This window comes from Anas platyrhynchos, chromosome 6 (genome assembly GCF_047663525.1).
Source record: "Anas platyrhynchos isolate ZD024472 breed Pekin duck chromosome 6, IASCAAS_PekinDuck_T2T, whole genome shotgun sequence".
In the NCBI taxonomy this organism is placed as follows: domain Eukaryota; kingdom Metazoa; phylum Chordata; class Aves; order Anseriformes; family Anatidae; genus Anas; species Anas platyrhynchos.
The window spans coordinates 29,760,812-29,787,771 of NC_092592.1; the positions used below are offsets into that span (position 1 = coordinate 29,760,812).

At 37.5% G+C, this 26,960-nt stretch overlaps 1 long non-coding RNA gene across 2 annotated transcripts; it reads left to right on the plus strand.

The window, feature by feature from the left end:
• The first annotated feature begins 20,246 nt into the window (after positions 1 to 20,246).
• On the plus strand, positions 20,247 to 24,050 carry LOC106017687 (uncharacterized). Of its 2 annotated transcripts, none has more exons than XR_001191302.5 (5): positions 20,247 to 20,304; positions 20,590 to 20,945; positions 21,046 to 21,173; positions 21,801 to 21,884; positions 23,095 to 24,050. It is a non-coding gene; the product is annotated as an uncharacterized lncRNA (long non-coding RNA). The 2 variants fall into 2 exon arrangements; XR_005266898.2 differs by having other exon boundaries at positions 20,256 to 20,386.
• The last annotated feature ends 2,910 nt before the right edge of the window (positions 24,051 to 26,960 follow it).

Genomic DNA, 26,960 nt, shown 5'->3' on the forward strand with positions numbered 1-26,960 from the left:
GTGTGCTTATTAGAGACCAAGCACGATTCATGAAGTCACAGCTCTATGTACCACTTGCAAACCCTGCTTTTCCTCACTCAGAGTACAAGGAACTGAGAACTGAGGGTTTACACGAGACATTGCTTGACAAACCCAGACTGCATAGCAGATTAGACAAAGCCAGTGGCTCCCTGGCTTTGTCTGCTTTCTAACAGAGAGCAATGCTAGATCATCAAATGCTCGAAATGCTAGAAACAAATACTAAAATGATTACTAGAAAAATGGCTGGATCCCTGTGAATTTGTACCACTTGCTTTACTGATTTTTATTTTTTTTTTTTTTTTTTAATGGAATTAACAGAGACCTTGGGGATACTTTTCTACAAAGTTTCTTTGTCACTTATGAGTTGGCAATGAGATCACTATCTCTGGGTCAAATTTGAATCGAATTTGTCAGTGTACTAGAAAGTTACTGGTGAGAAATGAGAAACACAGCTGTCAGGATACACCACTTTGTATGTGCACATGCAATTGTGTGTGTGTGTATGTACATGTGTGTATGCCTTTGTGTGTAGGGCACAACAATACACATGAAAATTTGATTTTTCAATTTCCTACTACATCTGCATGTTGTTGAGAAAGGCTGAATATGTGTGGAAGATGCCATAGCTGGATTTTCCCCTCATGGCCACACTGAAGGAATATTCATTCAGTGGTTCATGGTAAACTTATTGGGAACACTCAGGGCTAGGGCTCTCCCTGCCTGGCATTTTTATTGTTTTGAAATAATTTCAAAATTATTTCTCAGAATTAAGTGCCATGCTGGGCCCTCTCCTGTGGGTCTCTATGGCACAGAGCTGAGGTGAGGAGGCCCTGAGGCGTACAGTGCAGTGCAGCTCCCTCCAGAACTCTGTCAGTGGAGAGAACTACAGCCTCTTGCTGGCTGATCTGACTTATATTAGTATTTACTGCACCCTGAGAGGAGTTTTGCCCCTGAATTATGATCTTTTACCCGAGGGGATCTGTGGGAGTCCAGGCTGTGAGGACTGCACCTGCAGACTGCTGAATCAGGCAGGGAATCTGCCCTTTGACCCTGAGAGGAGCATGCAGAGGCATCATGGCAGAAGTACTTTTTATGAAAACTACTGTCCTGCGGAGGGACAAGTGTCACTTTGGTCTTTACCAGTGAATGCCAGGAACAGCAGAGACATTGTCCTCACTGCTGATGTTTCCTCTGCCCAAAGCTTGCCACCTCACAAAAAGGCAGCTGCTACTTTCGGACTTGACAAGGCCTCTTTGGCCATAGCCGGTGCAAGGGCCTCACTTATCATTAGGCTGAAGTAAGGAGGACTAGTGTGAAAGATATTTGGCACCACAGACATACGGGGCTTTATAGATGAAGAGTTGGCTTTTACATTCTGCCAAAAGTTTGCTGCTTATGTTCAACCAGACGGGCCATTAAAACAGTGCCAGTGGCCTTTAGCACTTCATGAAAAGGAAACAAAGCAGCAAAATGGGTATGGGTTTTACAGTAAGGAGCAGTCATCCTTTCCATCAAAAAAGAGTGCTATATTTTCTCCCCCCTGTTAAAACAGCTTCCCCCTTCGCACCTTTTAGGAGGCAATCTGTGATTAGGAGATGAGAAGTCTGGCGTCACCAGCTTGGCTGGCAAGACTCGGTGGGAAATCATGGGGCAGTGTCTGCTATACCGTGTGTGCATGAGGCTGCCACTTAACTGGATCTGGAAGTAAATCAATCCATTAACTTATACTAACCATGGCACTAATTAGTTGCATATGTATAATCAGCATGCTCACAGGCATCTCGTTGGGGAATAGTAGGCTGACAGACACAAATTTGTTAGTCTGCATCTGCTGCCAGATTTGGAAAATTTGAAGTTTTTGAAACTGAAATAAGGTAACAACAACAACAACAACAAAATTTGCAAGTTGACAATGTCCATTGCAAAAAGATGGCTGGACACACCTTCTCTGAAGAAGGCTACTCTTCATGGTAGGACAATAAAAATTCACAGTTAAGACAACATTATTTCTGAAGTGAGAAGAGATCTTTCTCTCTTTTTATGTGGTGTACACATTATAAAAGGCAAGGATGTAAAATACTAACTGCTTTAACATTTGATACTATGCAGATAGAGCTGCATTTTTGTATCATAATCCCACATTTGGCCTGACTGGATTTGCATTAATGAATAACACTGAAAATTGTAACTGTGGAGAGCTGCACCAGTCAAAATGATTCCCTTATCTACGCTAGAAGTTGTTGATTTTATAGCTTACAGTGATGGTTTTTCTTTGCATCATGACTTTCATCCAAAACCAACTACTAAAAGAAAACAGAATTATTAATAAAGAAACATGTACAGATACACTTTTTGGCTATCCAGTGTATCAAAACTAGGGTTTTCATATTTTGTGTAGCTTTTATTACATTCTGTTATTCAGTATGGAAAAAAAATAACAGCTTTGTTTAGATTCTCAAAAAGTTTTAATCATACACTTTTAAAAGTTTAGCTTTGTTGAATTACAACATTAATGGATTTTTCAGCTCATGTTCTCTCTCTCTCTTTTTTTTTTATTTTTTTTATTTTTAACTGATTGCATGTTGAAAGAAAGCAGTTAGCTTTATGGGCTCACTTATATTTGATTTGCCATAATTATGGGCTATTTTGTGATATTTTCTATGGTGATAAACTGTTTGATGATGTGTGGCCTTTTTTTTTTTCTCTCTTTATCTCTGTGGGATATTTTAAACATTTCAATATTAAGAGAAAAAAAATATATTTTTAAAGGAAGACTTGTCAAAATAACTATTAATCTTTCTTATAAATCTTAACTTAGTACTTATTAACTAGCTATACAAGTTGGAACTATATGTCACAGAAAAGGTTAGCAAATAAAATGCTATATAAGCAACAAACACATTATTCAGTATTGACAGGATTCCACAATACCAGTTTAGATCCCAGGGAATTCAAACTAATATTAAAAATACGGTGTAAGCTCATACAGCAAAACCTCAGTGAATATATATATATATATATATTTTCATTAAACAAGCCAACAAGCGGTGTCATTTGAAAGCATTATACAAAAAAAAAAAAGTTGTTTTTTTTTTTTAATTTAATTTTGGAGGAAAAAAATGTATTATTACTATATTTCCTTCTTTTCACTGAAAATTCCAGGTTAGAAATGATCATTTTTCTCCAGAGAAATTTGCTTTTGGTCAAAAAACTTTTCCTTTTAAAATTAATTATTACTTCATGGCAGAAAAGGATTGATCAATTAATTTCTAAGCTTTCTCTTTGTAAGGAAAAAAAAAAAAAAAAAGGCTTGCTGTGAGAGTAATCTCCACAAAATTCTGGGACAAAATCTGTTATAGTGTCTCAGAAAGGAAAGGGTTTGTAACTGAAGTAAAGATTTGAGAATATTTTGGAGAGGAAAGTAATACTTAACAAGTGAACAACACTCCCCTCAGCAGGGACCAGGATTTTTTGAATGGTCACTTTCTGAGAACAAATCTAATTTTATCCTACAGTTGGAAGCAGATTTATCTGTTGGCTGAGTCACTGCAACTGAGTTGTTTTTGCTTTGTAACATCTCCCGGTATTAAAAGATCATCCAACAAGTAATCACAGCTGGAGATGACCAGAACAGAACATGAGAAGATTTAATTCTGATCACTAAATTTTCTCTGACCTTAAGACAAAATTTAAATAGAAAATATTCTTATTTCTCTATTAAGTTGAGCATGAATTAATAGTCTTGGCTCATATTGATGTCACAGAAACATCAACAAGAATGAAATACTATCCATGGCTGTCTAAGCTAAACTCTCCAAAAACTTCATAAAAGCTCCATTCCAAAGCAAAATTTCATTCGATATTCCTAGTGAAGAAGAGTATTGTTGTTTCTTCTTAGACAGTCCTAGATGCATCAGAGTAGAAATACATATCCATTAGTAAGAAGAGAAGCAGCAAATTTACATGATGAGCAGATGATTCTTCAGAGAGTGCCCAGCTTAACTCAGAAACACACTCAATCATAACTTTCACTGCCCAACTCAAGAAATGGGTGATGAGAACTCATCTCCTGCCCGAGGCTGGGAACACTGTGAGCACAAACTATGCCAAAACACTCAAGTTAATATGCACAGCTGGCAGTGGGGGAATGCAGGATCCAAGCCCTGTTCTGCCTTTTCAAAGGAGGATATTATTCTGGGCACCTACCTGAGTGTCTCTGCCAGCTGATTGTCAAGTCAGCCTCCTGCAGTTCATTATTCAGATAAAGAGGAGCAGCTCTGGCAGTAAAAAATGATTAATAAGATCTCCTCCATGCTCACTTGTCTGAAATTCCAACTGATTTGAGGGGAGTTTTCTCCAAATTGATACATTTCAGCAAAAACAATCAGTTTTAAGGAATCAATTTTTTTTTTTTTTTTTCCAATAAGCCCACATTGCATAGAATCTGAGTTGTATGCCAAAGGTTTGCAGAATCTAGCCTCTGTCATACTTTTTCTCTTTTAATATCAAAAAGCTTTATAAAAAATAGAGTGGGGAACCAATGCTCTGTGATTAGAAATGTGCTGGTTTAGGACCAGAATGGTGTTGTACCTACAAACAGTGGAGCTCACACACCAACCCAGAAGTCCAACCTCCCCATTCATTGCTTCAGCAGAAGTGTATGAAAATCCTGCATTGCTTCCTTGATTATGTGAGTGGCCAAGAGACTTCTGAAAGTTTTGTAAATCTGAAAATATATTCTCATGCATATATATAGCTTATCTGCCAATTTCTTCTCTTGAGAGATTCTGGTTATTTTTGACTGCATAAAATACAGTCTTAGATGAAGCATTCTCTTTCAGAGTGTATTTGGTCCTATTCTAATATTTTGTTTTACAAAATAAACTCAGCTTCCATGTTACATGATCAGACACGATGGCTCCTTTGCTACCAACTTTTAAGCTCTACTGAAATACAGGTGGGCTTAAGCAACTTCTCATTTTCTACAGATAAGAAGTGTGAAGAGGCAAGAGGAAGCGTTTGATGTTTCTCAGTCCATTTCTCAGTAGCTAATGAAATCCCCAATGCCCTGACATCTCCAATTAGTATAGTCATATTACCTCTGCTTTGTTCAGTAACACTGGTCTATTACAATAAGAAAATCAAGGTAAACCAGTTCCCAATTTAGTAACAGTATTTACATAGGAAAGTGGTGGTGAAAAAGAAGGGGATTAAACAAACAGGGACATTAGGATTTATGACTTGATTAGCTTTAACCTTTAATCATCTGCCAGGGCAATTTCAGGCATCTTTCCAAATCAAGCCCTGTATTAGGGCCTTGTGGGACAATTCTTACTAGTCATTCAGAGGTCCTAAGACAAATGCAAGTCACAGTTAGGCATCGTGTGGAAGATGACACCCAAGTACTGAATCTCCTCCTCTTTCCACATCCCCCAGAACACTTCCTTTAAATCTTAAATCACAGGAAATCATTTGGTCTTTAAAACTTACAGCTATGGGGGAGAAAATGGACTTTGCATTTCTGTTATAGCAAGTATGAATGGACTTGTTAGGATTTTACTAGAACATTCTTGTCTTGACCTGAGAACATGCTTTTTGGCTCCTAATGGAAAAAAATATATCAATTCAAACCCACCTCAAACACAGAGGGCATCTTGAGCAAAAGAACTGCTTTGATTATGATCATTTCTCAAACTCTAGATATACATTTCTTCATTGGCTCCTTACAGGTGCTGGAGAAAGATGTTTATGGTGGCTTCAAATTACCAAAAAACAAAACAAAACAAAACAAACAAACAAAAAATCCCAACCAACTAAAAACAAACAAACAAACAAACAAACAAACAAAAAAAAAAAAACACTATTAACTAAGATTTATATGGTGTTAACAAGCTTCAATAGACCTGACAGACTCAATATAAGGGCATCCATTTTTGGCCTATATTCATGATTCAACCTCTTAGCTTTTGGCACTGATCTTCTGCCTAGTGAATTTAGGAGTTCAATTTGAAATAGATTTGATTTTTTTTTTTTTAAAGGTTCTTAAACCACAGTGATATCTAAACTGAGAAAACAAATCCTTCCTTGCAATGAAAAATTGCCTAAGTGATACTAAAACAAATATATGCTTGACTTGCAATTCTCATCCTCATACAGTATTGTTGGGAGAATTGCCAATAATGCAAATTGCAGTGAGGAGAACCTGTGTGCTATGAAACACATTTGGAACTAAGCTAGTGAACTCACTTCACTTAATTCTGGTGATAAATTCTTGAGTTCATTATTAAGCCTCACTGGCAACCAACATCAAATCAATGGTGTAATCAAGGGTAAATGTAGAAGAATGCAGCTCACCTGTGTTAAATTTTTTGGCAATATATAGAGGAGACAGAACTTTTCACTGCTTGTCCTGGAACACCAGATAGGTGATTTTACTTTACACATACATGTGATTGATATATATGTGCTATGTGATTGAGATATATATACATATATATATATATGTCAGCCACTTCACTGTTAACAGAGAACAGTACTCAGCCTCTTTTGCTGTAAGGATGCCTTGATGACACCTCTTCAATTTATTGGTTGACAGGATGTGTGTGTCCTTTTCTGCAGAATTATTCCCTGTTCAGCTGGTTCCCTGCTTGCTGCGTTGTGTGGAGTTATTCTCTCCTGGGTGCAGGAATTTGCATTTGACATTTTTAAGCTTGCTGAAGTTCCAGTCAGCCTACTCCTCCACCTTGTCAAGGTCCCTTTGAACAGCAGCTCTACCCTCCAGGCTAGCAGCAGCTCCCTCACCTGTAAAATATATGTGACCTTGCTGATGGGGCCTTCTTTACCATCAAGTAGGTCATCAATAAAGAAGTCAAATGGTATTGCTCCATGACACCTGAGGAGCAGCACTACTCATAGGTGGCAGTCATACAGACTTCAGATAGCTGTAGTTGAATGGTCTAGCCAGTTTTGTGCTCACTGAAATCTGGTCCCTATTTCTTCAGTTTGGCTACTAGAAAGCTATGGGAGACATTGTTGAACACATTGATAAAGTAGGGATGAAAGATACCTGCTGGTCCTGCCTTATCTACAAAGTCAATCATCTTGTCATAGATAATTTGCAATTATCTAGGTGTAGAGAATAGCATGTAAAGAATAATCCTCAGTTTGTACACACAGTTTCTACCTTGTTTTCTTCCTTGTTTACCCTAACCCCACAGCTTTTCACTGAATATACGACAACCTTTATATGTAAGAGGTTTAATCAGGCCACTATTTATATGACAGGTACCCAGAGCAACTCACAGTAAGAGACAAAAAGTGGCTCAAGATTGTAAAATCTCAATTTCTTTGTGAATCTGAGCCAAAGAGACTACTGAAAATCCTTGCTTAGGGCCTCAGCCTATCGTTAGAAATGGCTTGGCTTCTGGAGGTGAGGGGAGCAAGCTGAAAGTCCCACTGCCTTAGTGATCAGTAAAAATCCTGTGCTACTCCCAGGGCTCTAGACGCATCTGAGTACAAGTCCTTTGTCAGTCCAAAATGTACCCTGCAGTCTCAGCTAGAGATCTGTCTTCTTTTAGACTCTTCAGTACAGCTTTCCATTTAAGATTTCTATCCCTCGCTCTTTAAGTCTAATACTGTGAACCCCACAGGAATCAAAGGAAAACATCATTGGTACATTATAAATGTTTATCTCGGATCACAAAGTTTTAGCTATCATTCAGAGAACAAACAAAAAAGCCTTGGTTCTAATTGCAGCTAATTTGCTATAAAATGAGTGCTTCATTGTCGTTGCTTTCATGTGAATAAGTCAAGCTTTACACACATTTAAATATCTGACCCAAGAAATCTGTTAATAAAGCTGTTAAATAACTCTGAGAACAGTATGGTAAATGATCAGAGCATAATATAGGAACTCCATAAAACAACTCTTAAGCCTAAAATATCCTTTGAACCTTTGAAATTAAGTGATTCCCTAGAGCAGCGATCTGACTGTCTACACCACTCAATGGGACACCACTTGCTTCTTGTATGCAGGGGAAGAAAACATGCTTTCCCTACCATTTCTGGAAGTGAACAGGAAGAATATGCCCTGGAAGCTAAACATTTCCTCAGGTTAATGTGTTTCATTCTGGAAAAAGCGCACTACCAATTTGAGGAGCTCAGCCCGTTTGAAGAAAACCGAGTCAGGCAACCTCAGTCTGATGAAAGGCTCAAGGCTGGGGGGTCCATGAATTTTGGGAGAGGATGTCACATCTGGTCTGTTTTCTCTGACAGACCACCTGGGAAGAAAGAGTCTGTGGCTGACAGTGTTATCAACACATTCCTAGCGCTTTTACCTTCACCACCAGTCTCTAGTGCTGACTCATTCATTGCTCCCACTTGACTCTTGCAAAGGCTGTGGCTCATTTCTCTGTGCTTATCTGCCAGAACTGTGCCAGCCAAGCAGACAGGAGACCCAGCCATGTGCCTGAGATGACTCCTGCCCTTTGTAGAGGCTGCAAAGACTGCTGAGCTAGTAGGGCACCTTTCTTTCTTCATACTGACTGCAAAGGCCTTCTCTAGTTCTTTCACCTGCTGACTCCTTCCTTTGAAAGCTCCTACTCAGCCACTTACTCTACAGCAGATTGGGAGGGGAAAAAAGGCTTTTCAGATGAACTCCCCAGTGGAGCAGTCACTAAGGGATTTGATAATAATACTTTGAATTTCTATGGTCTTTCTCATCCATGAAGCTCCAAAGGACTTTTAGATTCATTAAGCCTCCTGATCCACTAGCATTATTATCCCCTCTTAAAGATAAGAACGTCAAGTCTTAAAGCAAGCAATGCAGATAAATGACAGAGCAGGACTGAGAATGGGGGTGTCTCACCTCCCATTCTCCAGCAGTAATCACAAGAAAACATGGCTTTGCCAAAGCTCCTTGATGTGGTGATTCATATTTTACATGGACATTCATATTAAAATAAATCACGTAGCTTTCTGCATAGCACTCTATGAAAGGTGCATCGCTTTCCATGATCAAAGGAAATATATGATATTCTAAAGGCCAAAGCAATCAAATATGAAATTATATTAACAATATTTATATTATAAGGATTAGACTTTAGAATATAAGATAATAGGATAAATAATCTTCTTTTCCATGCTCTATATTTCAAGTTTGTTAATTGCAAAATCTACAGAAAGAACACAAAGTGAGGGGACAAGAGTGTGTTTGTAGTTCTGTGCTAGAGAAATAGCCTGCATCACATTCCTGACAGGGATTATTCAATCATGCTAATCCATGTGTAAATAGACAGCTGTTGGTTGACAAAATTGACAGTAACACCAGAACACCTCTTCATTATGATATACAACACTGCATGGGTAGCAAAGTGCATATTCTACGAAGCTCATGATGAAAGGATAATGTAAATATCTTACACGGTCTTGCTTTGTGAGCAGATGACCAACAGTCTGGAGGCTACTTGTTATTCCAAAGTCTGCAACTGATTTATAGTCTGACCTTGGGAATGGTAGTTCTCTGTTTCCTTTCCTACCTTTTGCATTACAAGAAGAGTAGTGATTCAGAGCCAGATGAAATCATAATGATTGAAAGTCAGAAAATGGCCTATTCCCTGTCATGTCATGCTACCCAAAGCATTTGCTGTCTTGGCTAACAGAAAAGAGGCAGAAATAGCACAGACCTTCTCTCTCATTGTATAAGTTTGTTGCCTGGTTTGAAATAGCAGCCTCCTCAGTTCTCAGCCACCAGGCACTGCTGTAACAATAAATAATCAAAATGACACAACTGCTAGGATGAGTGAGGTCTAGAACAAATATAAAATGGCTGTTCAGACTTTGTGGACATATGACTCATGAGCAGGTAACAATACCATCGCTCGGGTAAAGTTCACCACTGAAACCACCCTGAAATTTTTGGAGGAAGCTGCAAAGCCTGCCTGGTCCTGCCCAGTCTTCACTGTGGTGTGATCTACAGCTCCCATCCACCCAACCTTGGCTCAGCCATGGAAGCAGGTGCTGCTTTCTGTGCAATACCACATTCTGTTCATGTTCCCTTGTTCCCTACAAATCACTTTGGGTGAGCCAACAGCCATTTCAGCCTTTCAAAGCAGCTTGTTTTTATTCCTCAAGAAAGAGTTTATAGCTACGATTTAATAAGACTGTGATGCTTTATATTTTGGCAAAAAAAAAAAAAAAAAAAAAATCACATTCTGCTGAACGCAAGTTATGTAAACAAGGGCAGTGATTATACATTTCGATGATGGAATGAATGTGATGTTTATACAGTAGGACAATAGACAGAATATTTCTGATTCAATTGGTGATTATTTGCCATAACCAATGGAATTTTTATTTTAGTACAATAGGCTCTGACATTCTCACCCTGGAGTAATTGTGTTCACAAATTTGGTATCTCTCCAGTCTATCTGCTGGATATTCTAGCCTAATATTTTCCTGCTGTGCAGCAATTAATTTTGTGAGGCTGTAATGTGTGTTATTTTTTCAGTTTCATTCTTTATATTCCCTTCATACCATTTTTCAGCACAATTGAAACTGAACTTTGTTGGTATTAAAAAAATAGTACAAGACAATCTTTCTTAGCCAAAGTTAGAAATCTAGCTTTTATCTTTCCTAAATCACTGATGATGGTAACTCCGCATATTAAAAAAGGACATGCCATGATAATAGTTTTCTTTCTTATTTGTCAATTCATGTTTACTTTTTCACCTTTTTTCATTTCTTCTCTCTTGTTTTTCTAATAGTCTCCCCCTTTGTTCAGTCCTTACCTAAGAGAAATAAAACACCTCATTATAGCATCCTTTTTTTCCTCCCTCACTTCACATTTACTCTCTAACAATAAAACACAATTTTTTAACGTGTTGTCCATTTTTTTTTTCTTTACAGACAACAAAGAAGAAATCAAAGTCTTCTTTATAGATATGTCTATTGGACAAATCCTTTAAAATACCTGACAGATCACAAAACTGAAACAACTACCTATTCTCTTTGGTGTCTAATGAAACTGGAAGGAAACTGTGCAAGCAGCCCAAAAATTACCAGGATTGTCTAAATTCATTATTTTTTTTTAAACCACAGAGATGACAGAGCCCCCTTGAACTTGCAATTTTGAGGCCAGGTGACAAAATACTTTAAGGAAAAAGACACAAATGATGCTGAATATTAACCCAATAAAGAATAATTCTCCACTGATTCTCATGTGTTTAAACATTCTGAAATGTTTAAAACTACATGTGACATAGCAATAGGCTTCTGACACTTTTTTTCATGTAACTAATGTCAGAGATTATGAGTACTTCCTACAAAAGAGTTTTTCATACTGGCTTGTCACTACTTTCTAAATTTTCTGTGTCAGAGACCCTGGAATGACCTGAAACATCTCTCTTTTTGCTGCTTATGCGTGCTGGCTCCTTAGAAGCAGGTGCCAGAAAGCTAGAAGCATCAATTGTCCTACCAAAATTGGTGAAGAAAAATAAGAATCAGAAATATAAATACATACATACATACATATATATATATATATATATATATATATATATATATATATATTAATTAGGAAGGGATGAAAGTATGGTAAACTGCTTATAAGAAACTTTTGCTGGCAAGTTTGTAAGCCATTCTGTGAGAAGTGTGAGGAAGATATGCAAGAAGATACTGAGGTATTAACAGAAAACCAAGGTGACAAAAAGCAGCACAAACGATTTCTGTTTCTTGTATCTTTGTTAATTCTTCACCTTTTCATATATGGTTAGACTGTAAAATAGATAAGAATTCCACATCAATATACCTGGCTTGGTCTATATATGAAATTCACAGCTACTCTGTGTAAAAGGTGCCAGCCTTTTTGGTATTTAGATATTTAGATCAAAAATTCAGAATCAGAAAAAAAAAAAAAAAAAGTCCAGATGCAAATGAATATAAGTTAGTATTCTGGGTTTAATTGGAGGCTTCTGGAGAATGGCCAGGGTACTCCTGCCAGTGAGGAGTAAATATTAATGATATTATTTATAGTCAAAAAATATGACTGTTAATGTAGGCATTCACAAGGGCTACTCTCACAAGGACAATATTTACTTGCTTTAGTATCCCTCAGAAGCTAAGGTGGGAGATTGGTGTGTCCAGAGCATAACCAACCACGGATTTTCAGGGTGACCCTTTCAGTTTGTCTTCCTTTTGACAAAGGAAAGAACCTAGGAGGTAAATTTTTGGAAGTAACCTAAAATAAAATTTCTCTTCCTGCCTTTGCTTTCAGATTTCCAGGATGACAATTGACAGGGTATATCCAGAAGCTAAACTTATCTAAGGAAATCAAGCAGAAAGAATGTGTTATCAGACGTGGGTGGGCAATATTCCCATGAAGAATTTTGAGAACACTAGAGAAATGCTGTTTTGCTAATGTTCCCAGGAAAACAATGGAAACTCAAACCCTTAGCCTTGTTTTCAATTAATGAAAATAAAATGTATTATTCCATCTGGACAAGAAACCTTAACAAGATCTAAGGAATCAGATAAATAAAATATGTATATATTTAAGGAAAGCAATATCAAAATGTCAATATCACTCTCAGCAGATTTTTTTTTTTTTTTCCCCACTAATCATAAAGATAACTAGGGAAAAAATAATGGTGTTCCATGTTGTTCTGTGCAAGTTTCAGAAAACTTCATAAATGGTAATTTATTTTGTAGATGTGTCCTTATTTTAAAAACTAGTGTCATAGTAAGCTAGCTTGTGAAACTCCAAAATTTCAGAAAGGAATCAATGCAGGTTGCTGTTTTCATATTTTTTTTCCCAATTAAAACTACTATTTACCTTATGCAATTGTATATATTTGCAAATCTTTCCTGCAGAAAGAAGAGCTTCTGGGGATGTGCAAAACAGTGAGCAAGTTATTGATATTTTTGCTGTAGTCCAAAGTAGAGGAATATTTGTCTATTAAAGTGAGCAATGCAGGCAAATTTAGAGTATTTTTCCAGTCACTCCTTTTTTTTTTTTTTTTTTTTTTCTCCCCAGCATTGGAAAAAATCTGTCAGCTTGAAATACAACTAATTGTAATTTTAACAACTATAATTGTTGGAAAAGTAAACTGCAATATTGAATTTGATGTTCCTTCTAGATGAAGACAGGAAAAGTGAAATAAACACATTTTTTGTTTTCTGTTTTGCTTTTATAATTGCAGTAGCTTTGAAGTAATCCATAGACTGTTTTATTTAAAATCAGCTCTTTGCATTAAACTTTTTGTCTTTATTAGCATACAAAAATGTATGTGAAGTCACTTTTTCAAATGTAAATTTTTCATGGTACATGTACTTTTGTTATTAACTTAAGGAACTAAAGGGGAGTTGGTATTTCTCTTATAAAACAAACAATAAACCACAGCTTTCTAACAGAAATACTACACATGGCTTATTGACTTCATTTCTAGGTTGTAGCTAGAAGCCAAAATGTTTGGGGGTGGGGGTTGAATCCCTCAAGGTTAGACTAACTCTGTCTCTACATGTATCTGTACATCTCAGAGGACCTATGTTACTTAACTCTAAATAACAGAAATAAGGCTATTAAAAATAAGTTTTACTCAGTCATGTAATGTGCCCATGTGTGTATTGCTTGTTCTTCTACTGTCTGATTTGCTGTGAGATAATAGCCTCTTATTACTACCAGCTGCTAATTAGCTGCTAATTAATAGGTTGATAGATTCTGAAGCCAGGAGGGACCATTTGCTCATCTAGTGTGACCTCAGCAGTCTTAACACATTTCACCCATGCTACCAGAACTTTTGACAGGCTGTTAAAGTCTGTCTTCAGCAGCAGCGGCCACATTCCTGAAGTTATCCAAAAATGGAAAACCTCTCACTTCTTTTGACAGTGGTGAAATACAATGTAAAATATTTAGACCTTGATTCTCACTGAAAGTGTTTTCAGCTATTTGTTGTACTCCACTAGAATGAAGACCTGTTTTATTATGTTAGTTTCTCCTCACAAAATTGTTCAGTTACAAGCAAGATACCTCTCTACAGTATATTTCATAAACTAAGCAGGCTATGCCTATTGACTGCACACAAAATGTCTTATTCATCTCTCAAATAGCAAACTGGCATAAGCTCAGCACTATAACCCGACCCCCTGGTTCTTGCTCAAACATGTTTGGTTTGGCACTCTGATTCTTTGAGCCTTTTTTCTACCTTTCAGTGAAAGCCACATTTTCATCTCCTACAAAAGTAGCCTGGAGGATAGCCTAAGTAACTTCCCTTTTCCTTCTTCAAAACCTCATCCACCCCTGCTCTGACCCCAGTTTATTTATTTATTTGTGTAATTACTGGACATTTTTTTTTTTTTTAGATTTTATACATTGTTATATACTTGACTGAAGGTAGACATGGTATTATAGGAAATTGTTTTATATACCTCTGCTGCTTTCTGGGTGTCCTTACACAATGTGGAAAGAAATGGCACCAAAGGTACTTTACCTGTTCTGCTACATTATTCTCATGAGATAAATATTGTATTATCACCACATAGGTGGACTAAGACAAACTGTGTTGCAAATACAGTGCTGAAATAACATAACCAGGTGAAAAAAGGGTACATTCAGCAGCACACAGTAGGCAGAATGACAACATACTGTTAAGAAAGTTTTGATGAGCCACTATCCTAACCCACCTGAATGCTTCACATTCTAAAAAGCTACAGGTATTGTCATCTTTGTATATTAAGGATGCCTTAATCACAGAATAAATTACCTAGAAAAGCAGAGTCACTGAATGATTCATTATAACTTCACATCATCTCAGTTCCCCATTTAGATCTTCCTCAACCATGGAGGAATAGACACCTCCTCTCTTTTCAGAAAACACAATGAAATAGCTATCAGTGATTTAACAAATCCCATAAGATCCTCCTTGGACAAGAAATACACACTTCAGAAAACAGATGTACAGTGTTAGCCTATTAATATGCTTTTATGCAGACTGGTTTTTTTTATGTTGTTTGTTTGTTTGTTTGTTTTTTTCAGCCTCTGGCTTTGCTGTATAAATATACTTACTCTTCTGTCTTCCAGACAAGTCCTATTAGCTCAAGTTCATATATTCTAAAATATATCTTTTAACTTTGGGACTACAAAAGTTTTAAAATAGACACTTACTGAGTAAAAGGTTGTATAGTAACTAGGTGTATATGGTGATCTAGGTGATAGAGTTTGAATGAAATAGTCAGTGCTATAAGTTCAGATCACTGGAGCTAAACAGCTGTTTTCATTTGAGCTCACATGGGCTGGCCTCGGCTATCTGTTTCTATTGTTTGAAATAGAAACAATCAATATGGTGCTGCAGGCATTACAAGGGATAGGAAAACATAAAACATTAATTGCATTGTGTGCAATCATTACCATTATAAAGAGGTAAGAGCCTTTCCCAGTCTATTGGGTATTTTACTAAAGCATAAAATACGTCTTTTGTCCCAGTTTGAGCCAGTAAGTGCCCATATCTCTATTTCCTGAGGTGCAGCGGCTCAGTGATTTTCTACCAAGATTATAAGAGCTAATAGAAGGGCCAGAAGCTGTATTTAAGTCTTTTGTACCCAGCTAAGTTACTTAGTATTATAAAAAGTTCCTGGTTCATGGAGACCTAATAACAGTCTGAAGAATGTGAGATACATAAAGAAAATTCTAAGTAATGTGAATTGCCCTATATTCCAACTCCCTATTCAATCAAAGGAGAAGACATGGATCAGTTAGAAACAATTGCGTCTATTTACAGGTGACCCCTCTTTAAGCTGTATTTTGAACAGTTCTTTCCCAAGTATTTCAGGCCAAAAGCACAGTCTTTGCCTCTTTCCATCATGAAGACAACATCCACTACTGGAGCACAACTGCCCCATAATGCATTTTTTTTTGTCTTTTTTCTAAAAGGACTACTTGAGTATGACAGGTATTTTTAAGAGATGAAATAGCCTTCCTGGAGACAGATAAGCATTCTTCATGGATTGCAAAACAGGGCAAATTGCAAATGAATAATATTTTTATACATATTATTCATTATACTCACGAATAAGGCAGAATAGTTCAGGGATATGATGTCCATAGAAGCTTTAGGTACAGTGATTGCAGTGGTAGTAACATTTCAGATCCTCATGGATATGAGGAAAACAAATAACAAAATATGGACCCTGGATATCAGGTGAGCCGACTAGGGCTTCATCAGGAAATGGGTAGATCTGTCAGTTTTGCCCTGTTTATCAGTCTGCCCAGAGACACTGAGTTCTCTGCCCTTGGACACTTGCAAAACTGGACAGGATAAGGCGTTGTACATCTGGTAACTTCATAGTTACCTCTGCTTGGATCAGGAAATTGGTCTACAGACCTCCAGCAATCAATTCCAAACTAAATTATTCTGCATTTTGTGCTGTCAGGTTTTCTCTGTCTTTCTTTCTCTACTTGCTCTAACTGTTCTGTCTTTCTACATCCTAAATAAAGGGCTACCACAAGCATTTCTCTGCTTATTCACATACTGTGAAAATACTCATATGTAATTTGTCATGTGACATATTGACTCCAAGTTGTACAATGCATCACACTGCTTGCTTTTTCAAATCAGTTCTGTGCAGTGTCTAGCTATGATATACTGGTCTAAGCTGCAGTGCTCAACAGGTAACAACAGCGGGGTTGTGAATTAAGGTCTTGTAGTAAAGAAAATAAATCTATGAGACTGTTTCAGTGAACCAAAATGTATTTTTACCTTGGCTGCCTAATGAAGCAGGGTTTATGTATTCACTCTTTAGAGATGAAGTGCCCAACTACTTGACCGTCCTCCCTAATAATTTTGTAATTAATTCATCAATTACAATGAGATGAGACAAAAGGTCAAACAGCAGAAGTCTCTAAGATTAAATTCCTGCAAGTATTATGAAACCTAATAGATCAGAAAGTATCTTCAGCTGAGGTAATGCTGCCTATGACTTTTAGTCTTATTAGAAACCAGAAAATAAATGTGAGAAAGATCTGTGAGAATCCCAACCACGGAGAAAACTTCACCTGAAGCTCACTGCAAGATACTAGGAAATATAAGAGAAGACCTTTTATTGACATTTGATCTACTAATCATTAAGAAGTAGACATAGGATAAGATCTGATTTTTAACACAGAATCTGAAAACATTGGTGACCCTTCTCCCCTCCCAACTTTAATGTCTATAAAACCCAACAATGGGACAGAGAAGAATCCATTTCCATGGATATAGACTGATAATAGAAGCAGAGAAATTACATAGGCAATAGTTGCATCTTTTGAATACAGCAGCATCCTGATCTTATTTCAGTGAATCCTGTTTCTGAGAAAATGATTCCTCCTGTTAGAGAAATTTTTTGCCTCTAGCTTAGCAAATACTGACTCTAACACAAAATCACATGTACATATATATGGAAATAAATATAAATACATAAAAATATATATTAACAATTTATTCTCTCCCGTGAGTGTGAAATAATGAATGCAAACACAGGGGAAAGGTTCTAAATTGTTTTTATTGCATTTCTTTTAAATATACAACATTCCAGTTCAGATCACAAAGTCATTAAGCAAAGGATTCCCAAACCAATATGAACAAATTCAAGCACAAATAAAAACAAATTCAACACTCACAATCACCTGTCAGTAACCTGGCTTCTATTTCCAAGTCATGGTTGTGTCTAGGAAATTTAAATTTCAATATTTAAAAACAAATTTGCAGGCTCCTTACTTTTCTCTGTTTCTTGGTACAGCATCTCAGGATTTATTTAATTTTATTTTTTGACAGCCAGAAGAAGACTTGTGAAATTATTTGTTGTTAGATACTGCACAGAAAAGAATTGCTGAAGGAGAATGTTGAAACTGTTGAAGGGAACGCAGAAAACAAAAGAAAACCTATTATAACTTCAAGGTTCACTAACAATAATTAAGGACATTATTGCTGATTATATTACAGGGTTGTATTTTTTTTTTTTTTTTGGTACTGAATTTTTATGATGTGTACTTTGTCTCTGGAGTACCTATCACCTCTGTAGAGAAACACCAAATCTATTTAAGCAGTAAAAAACAAAGGTACAAAAAATGTATTTATAAGTAGATTCCTCAGATGGTGTAAATCGGCTCCTCATTTTCCACCGAAGTCAACAGCAACTTCCCACGCTCTTTCAGAAATATGGAACAAGCCCTCTGCAAGGTCCCAAAATGATTGCAGTTAAGATCAGATAATCAGATCCTTGCAACACTGAAACAAATAAATAAATATATATATCCTTTCAGTAGATCTTGCTGGCCTGGCATTGCAAGAAAATCATTACCAGTTTTATTGAAAAGGTGGCTTTCCACTGTAGCCTGGAATAGCCTTATGACTGCTGTGAAAGGCATCTCCTGGCAATTGCTCTGCTGCTGAGGTCTCACAGGTTGTCATTTGCTGGGGTAAATTAGTCAGTAGATTGTGTGCTGATTCATGTATAATAGTATACAAAATAGACTGTTCAAACCTTGAAAGAAAGAATAAAAAGAGACATACATTAATGGAAAAGGGGACAAAATGCAATATGTGCTATTCAAGAGCAAATTGCACCAGATAAACCTTTCTGATATCTTTCTGATATTTTTAATCAGAACTTTTTTTTTTTTTTTTTTTTTTTTTAATAGGTGTGGAAGGTGTTGTGGCTGTAATATACCTGTACCTCAGTAAAGGGTTTGACGCCTTCACTGCACAAAAGAACTCATTGTTGCCGTGAAAGGAAAGGAAGTTTACAAATTTAAAATCTTTTAAATGCATATGAAAGTAGTAACAGGAATGCGCATGAATGTGGCATGTAGGAAAGCTAGGAGAGAGGGTAGGATCCATAAAGGGTTCATCTTTTTCATGTCATCTTTGATGACCTGAGTACCAAGTCGTGGCATATATGATGTCAGAAGCAGTCAGTTATGATGCAGATACAGTGGGAAATGCAATGTTGAGCACAGAAAAAAGGTCCATTTTCTCCCCAGGACTGAACATGTACTGTATTCCCTGCCTGTTCTCCTGTCTTAGAATACAAAGAGCTGTAACGGGTTCTGGGAAGAGGAAAGAAGAGAGGGAAACTGTTGGTAATGACATTTATTCCATAACATACTGGAAGATTTATTGTATAAAGTCCAATGGAGACATAATGCAGAGATTCTGTCTTGCCTGTTTAAAAGTGAGTGGCTGAAGTGTGGTTCAAATCAATCACTGGCCAATCCAGTGGTTATGTTTGTAGACTGGGATATGAGAAAGCCAAGTTTAGTTTCTGTCTTGTCATGCAGGTACTTATATGACCTTTGGCAAATGAAGGGATTGTTCTGTAAAGTACCTCATCTAGTAAATAGGGATAAAAATACTTCCTGACTTACTAGAGGTGGTTGTGGGAATAAACTCATTAAAGATTACAGGATGCTCAGATTCTATTTTAAAAGCAGCCATGTGGGCATAATTCTTCTGCAAGCTGCCACTGGATTTAATAGAAATTCCAATGACTTGCAGTAAAAATTTAGTGCTTATTAAATTTATGTAAATACTTAATGGGCTGTATATGGTTTGATTCTAGACGGTTTATCTGGAAAACTCATTTTATTACTATTTGATTTTTAATTTTTGTTAACTGCAATTTCAGGTATTACATTGTTTAAATACCCTTCAACCTCTAGTGCTATAACACACAAACACACACAAAAAAAGTCTAGTGCTCAGGAAGTATATGCAGTGCCTACATTAATCTTGCTTGCCCAGTTTGGGTGTGAATCATTTTCTGTGCTGTTAGTGCTGAACAACACAGCTGTACCTACTGGACAGCAGCAAAGCTGTAATTGTGTCATGCCTACTGCCACAGTGGGTGCCACCCACGTTCAGTGTTAAATTCAGTTTAACAGACTTTCACTCACAAAAAAGCTGGTGACCTGTCAACTTGACATGTTCCAAGATTAATATTTAAAAATAATTGTTGGGTGACTGTTAAAAGGTCACAAGCAATAAATAGAACTTGGAGGAAACAGGAAGAGGAGGAGAGAAAAACATCTTAAATTCATTTTTCATTTAAAATGAAGTCCTTGGAGAAAATGTTGTCATTGACTTCAAATAAAAATGCAGTATGTTACTAAGCAGGTGTAAGTAATTTTACCTAATTACTAAGAATGGGTTTTCCATGTATATAAAACAGCTGGGAATACTGAATAGTAAAAGCAAGCAGGAAGGAGATGGATTGGAAGAATGTGGAAAGGAACACCTTTAATAGCTGATTACAGTGAGCACTCTGGGCTAATAGGGATATTGGGAATGTTAGGAAGTTTTAGAAAAAGTAGTTTTTGCAGCCTAATATTGGTAAGGTAATCAATTTTAAGTGGCATATGAAATACTGGAGTAGCATCTTCAGTGGTTTTGTAAATCTTTAAGTATATAAAAATCCATTAAAGGCAGATGAGGCATAGCAAGTCCTATGGTCTTACACTGCACACACTGTTTCCTAGAGGAAGACTAAACTGATTGTTTTCAGCATACAGTAGTTAAACTTTTTTTTTTTTTTTAATAGCAATTTATTTTCCCAAAGCTGAGCTGGAAACACAGCAAAAGAGCTTGTCTAGTTCTTGTGTCAGTCTTCCCAGAGTCAGAAATTGTGGAAAACTGTATAAAAAAGGCCAGAAGAAGGGAAATCTGAGCTGTTTACACTCCTACTGATTGTACCAGCTAGGACCAGTTACACTATCTCCCTCTGACTTCATATTTTGCTCCACTGAAGATAAACATTTAATCTAAAGCAATTAGTCTGTGGAAGATGCAGCATTGCACAAGGGAAGGAGCCAGTTAAAAGCTTCTTAGTAGTGGAGACAACATTAAATTTTGTTGCCAACACCCTTAAGAGGTTGGGACCAGACTACTGCAGGAAAGGTAAAATAAAATGCAAGAGACAGAATTAGGGTAGCTAGCTAATGAGAGAGCATAGAATATCATGCTTAATTGATTAATTAATGTTTGCTGCTCTTGCCAGCAAGGTAGAGGCAATCAGGGGATGAAACTTGGGTCGCTGTAAAGTACAGAAGCAGAAGCTGCCATCCTGAAGACCTCACCTCCATTGACACTAGCAGCAGCCAGCATGGTTCTCAAGGGCTTTGGCAGGTAGGTAGTAACAATTTTGCTGTGCCCAGCTAACCTAGATAGATTGCTACCTTCTTTTCCTAGATAAGGGTTGTTATACAAAACACAGTAACAGATCAATGTGGTATGGTTCTCTTCAGTCCACCAGGGTTAATCATAAGTTTATGTGGCAATTATTATTCACATGCATTAGTTTTGGGTGGTGTTTTGGTTTAACCCAGCAGACAACTAAACACCACACAGCTGTTAGCTCACCAACCCTCCCATGCATGCCCAGAATGGCATGGGGGATAAAATTGAAAAAAAAAGTACAAGAACTTGTGGGATGAAGTAAGGACAGTTTAATAAGAAAGAAGAAGAGGAAAAAAAAAAAAAAAAAAAAAAAAAAAAGAAAGAGAGAAAGGGGGGGAGAGAGGAACAAAAATAACAAAATCCAGAACAAGTGATGCACAATGCAATCGCTTCCCAGCAGCCAACCAATGCCCAGCCAGTCCGCAAACAATGCTGGCCCCCTGACTGACTTCCCCCAGTTTTATTGTTCAGCATGACACTGCATGGCATAGAACATCCCTTTGGTCAGTCTGGGTTAGCAGTGCTAGCTGTGTTCCCTCCAAGCTCCTGGTACACCCCAAACCTGTTTTCTTGCAGGGCTCTTTCCCAGCTGAAACCAGGACTGGTTGCCTGTCTTGAACGCAAAGGACCAAAGATGTGTAGCCCTTAGACAGGAACCAGGTAAGGTTTATACCTAGAGGTTAGGCAATTGTGATACTCTTCCTACAGAAGATGGCAGCTACACAGACTTTTGGCCTTAGGACATCATTCTGTTCTCTTTGGATTTCTTAAGCCACTCTGGTTAATTGTCAACCCCTTAATGCTGTTGAAGCAATTCAGCAAATAGCATCTGCCTTTCTAAAATCAGGCAAACATTCACTTCATGCATGGGCTGATTGTTTCTTTGACACTAGATATGGTTTAGTACCTCACTCTGTCCTGGCTCAGATGCTCAGCAGCTCTTCTATACCCATGACCCCTGTGGATGAAAGATTTTGGGAGCACAATACTCACCTCATTTGCCTAACATTTTGGCATGCAAAAGGTGTGATATGTGTTTCTAAAAGGTCAAGGGCAAAAGCATGTTGATACAAATGAGTGGACATTATCTTGCCTGTGTGATGCAGTGCTATCAGCAGCACTAGAGATATATGCTGAGGAGAGGGGTATCTAAGCTATAATCTAGTGTATCTCAGCTAAGACAGGTGATGCATTGTTCTTTGAGCAGCAGTGCAGTGGGACCCATCCTTCATGCCCTGCAGTACCTGAGAATCATTTCAGTGGTTTATGGCAGCAAGTAGAAGCCAAGATTTGGAGGGGGAAATAGGAATCAGCCTGAAAAACAGTTTGGTTTTATAAGGGGGGAGGGAGAAATAATAAATATGACAGATGTGCTGTGTATCTCCAATTTAGGACATGGACAAGTCAGTATGGTTTAGAAAGCCACTGGTCTGCAGCTAGAATCTGAATTCCCCCCTTTGCCTGAAGCAAAATAACTGATCGTGTGTGTGTGCTCTGTTTTTTGTACTGCAGAGTAACCTGGGACAGTGTGCTGCAGCTGCTTTACTCCATTCAGCTGCAGACAAAAAGATACATGCATAGTGGCAGTTTCTCCTTTCCCCCTGAAAAAACATTGATTTTGAAACTGCTGTGTTACCATAGCATAAGGTTCCCTGAGCTTCCTCTCTGGATATATCCTAAGCCCCATTTAAAAGGACCATGAAACACTCAGAAAGCTTTATCATGGGCCTGATTATACCTCAGAGCAGAAGCTATGGGCAAGGACCTACCAGGAATACTCCAGACAGCTGACCACATTACATTCATGTTTGTTCCCTTTTTTAAAGTTTTCACTCTTTTTTTTTTTTTTTTTTTTTTTTTTTTTTTTAAGGGCTAGACCATAAGTAATGTGACCCCAATGAAAAGAAAGCTTTGGAGTGTTCTGGAAAACAGCTTTCTCTGAGGTGACCTGACCTGTATAGTGGCATGTAGTGTTGCTACATCAGGCTAGGACAGTCTGAAGAAGGAGTCCTTAGACACAGCAATAAAAACAACAGAATATCCAAGGAGTACTTGAACCTGGGCTGTCAGAAAGCAGGAGCTAACTATTCTCCGGTGTCTTCATGTATGGCCATAAAATCATACATAAATGTATCATCAACATCTCCTAATATCCTACTAGCCCATTGCAACAGAAGAAGAAAAAGTAGAAACACAGATCCACATCAGGATGGAGCTCAGCTTTAATATAAAATAAAGTCATACAAGATCAGAAGCTGTCCTGAACAAGAGTAGGGGTTGAAAAGTAGGCAAAGTAGGTAGCCCCAGGAAGACGAAAGAGAGAGTTTTCTCAGGGAAAGTAAATGCCAGTGTCCCAGACAGAGCCAATAGTTTCTCATTCAATCTAAACCTATGCCCCTGTTTGCAGAGTGTCTGTGGAAGGTTCTTACAGGTTTAATGGGATATGCAGTGAACAGGAACATCATCAGTACAGAAAATGCCAAAGTCATCCGATGACATACAAGGTTAAAATGTAAGAAGTATTCTGAAAATGTATTTTTTTGTGAAAAATTCATCTTACTAGCAGTGGACACAGCTGTCAGGCCTATACAAACTTTCTGACTCCTGTTCTTAAACTTCAGAAAAGTGTTATTTGCTTTTTACCCAGCTTCACTTTACCTCCTAATTGCAACATCACTGAATTTAACTGAGGTACGTCTCAAATTTTCAACTCTGATGTTCTTCTCCAGCTGAAAACAGATGGCTATACTACAGAAAAAATAATGGCTTGAATAAATAAAATAAAATATTGAAAAAAAATAAATAGCTTGAAGGAGAGAGAGTAAATTGGGCTCTGTAAAAGTTTTTTTTTTGTCTTTTTTACAGTGTCTCAGATATAAAACTTCCAAACAGGTTTACTTTACCCTGTTAACATCAACATAAATATAGCATCACCCTCATTTGAAGCATCTCCCTCTCTCTCAAGGAAGCATCTGCCTTCACTGAACTCTCTTTTTCCCTCTTGAGGTCTTTTAAAACCTCAAGCCTGGAATTGAATCTCCTTGCTCTTTCCATTCCAGGCGCTTTCCTGTTGGAGGTACCCAATTACATTAGTTAGAAGGACAAGTTGTCTTCGTGGATCTGTAATGGAGACACACACCCTGTTGCAGAGAGGTCTCAGACTGACCACACAGAGCAGCGTGGGTCCCCATGGGCAGTGAGATACATAAAATAATGCTGCTGGATTCCTATGATGACTGGTAGCTCGGCTTGCTTGGCATTCAGAGAACTGCCAGGCCTGCTCCTCTTCTCAGAACTGCCAGGCCTGCTCCTCAGCCTGACTCCCGCAACCTCCTCTCTCACAGCCCTCTCTGGAGTTGCTAAGCAACCTCCTGCCAGCAGCAGCTGAACAAGAGCTGCCAAATTCTTTTTTTTTTTTTTCTTTTTAGTCTTAAAGTAGCAATGTTTCCTATGCAAATAAAATAGAATAATTGGGCATTAATTATTAGTTTGACATCAAAATGAGAACAGATTTCCTTTACCCTCCTCATTCCCTCATTTGGACTCCTGCATAATTTCTGAGGAGTCAGGAAAGGGCTGCACCTGAATAAGAGGAGAGAAGTAAAGTTTGAAGCTGGCTCTCTTTTTCACGTTTGCAGCTGGTTTGGAAACATGGGCACCAGCAGGGTCTCCCACGCTGTTGAAAAGAGCATATGGCAAACTGCAAGAAATTGAAGCCAGTTATGCATGGAGTATGTCTGCGGTATGTATGTATGTGTATGTATTTGCCACTGGCAGGAAAATTATATACATTTTAAAATGAAAGAAAACATAGATTTACCTTCAATATTTTTCTCATAGTGATTGGCACATATAGCCTGTGCCAACTGTGTTTCTTCTGAACCGACCTTATTAGGTATCAGAAATAATCCTCCAGCAGGGTCACTGATATCTGAAATCCCTCAGCATGAGGTAACCTGTCCTCCACACACAATATGTATTTATACATTCATACATATATATACAAGGAATTAAGGGTCAAACACATGTACAAGATGGGACTACTGAGCTGCCACAGCAGTACAATCAGATCTGAGCTTGCCAGTTTGAATAATGGGTCTGCTGTTGGAGAGGATGACCACCTACATCCACTTTATTCAAAATACTGACCGAGTCTCTAAATCTTGCTGGACTTCTCAACTTGCTGGCTATCTATCTATTTATTTATTTATAATATTTTATATAAAATGACATCCTGGCTATGATTTATTATATGTAGTATGTAACTGTGTCTTTAAACAGGATTTAGCATTCAACATAGATATATCCTATGTATTACATACCACAGGGTGCTAGAGAGATGAAAAGCATTGCAATAGTATCTGATTCCCACCTTAATATGAAATTTATTAATTTGCAATGCTCTTATCATACTAAGAAGTAAACTAGATCCCAGAATCCAGACAAAGGTGAAAGAAACTAAGAGACCAGGTTGTTGTTTCCTGATTTTAATCTCTTGATAGCTGAAACTGGGTTCTCAGATGTCTGTTATTTTAGACATTTAGTCTAATTGCCTACTGAACCATTGACCACTTCCACTTGAGATAAGATGTCCTGGTAATTTCTTCAGCTCTGTTTCTTCAGACTGTGGTCTTTCAGCGCTTCCCTGCCTGCATCTGGTATTTCAGCAAGTTGCTTGCCCTGGTAATCTACAAGGTAGCCATGTGGACAGAAGGCAGAAGGTACAACCCTATGCTTGGCAAGCTGAGCATGTGACTACAGATTTTCAGAGAAAGAGAGACATAGCCATTACCTATTTCTCTTGAGATTTGGTTGGTATCTTTCTGAGTGTACAGTAAACTGAAGCCTTAATCTTTGCATGACCTGAATCCCTTAGGAAAGAAGAAATAAAAGTATATTCAACTAAAACCATCATATCTCAAGTAGGACTTGATAGAACTGTCTGAAAAAATGAACAAATGGATTCACTAGCATGTTTGTGAACTAACATCTCAAGTGTTATTTGTTATTACCTTATGGGAGCACAGTCTTTTCTTACTGGTTGTATTTAAATTACTGACGGGTAATAATGGAAATGCATGCTCATGATTCCCAGGCTTCATGAATTTACCTCAGGTTTGCATTCACTATTCATTACTTGTCCTTTAATGGCTTCTATGGAAAAAATAATACAGAAGTCATGGAAAAGAAGTAAAGCCTTTGGGGCCAACCATACTCCAGTCATAATTATGGGAAACAAATAAATAACAAATGAGATCATTATTCAAGCACAGGTAAGTGGGTGAGAGAGAAGGAGGAGTTTTTGAATGATTTACAAAGCTGGAGGGAAAAGAGATATAGATTTTCTAGTTTGATTTATCTGTTTTATTCAGATTTACTAATAGTGCATGATAATGAGGTGGTGTTACTTTTTTTGAGCCCAGAACATGTATTTCTTATGATGAGGAATAGTCGTTAGAAAAAATCTTGCTGAAAAATAAGCTTCCTTATCTTTCCAACCCTTACCTGTGCAGTGGTTTATACAATTTTCAAGCTAAACATATAAGAAGTTTAGATAATGATAGAGCAGGTGTGCCTTGGGAGGACTAAATTATGGGAGTCAATAAACAATTACAGGGTAGCATCTGGATGATTGAAAGAATGTTAGCAGCACTAATAGTTATAGAAAATAATGATTCTTCTGTTCCATGTTTAGGTCTTTTAATGTCCAAGATGGAGGTTTACAGATCTCGCAGA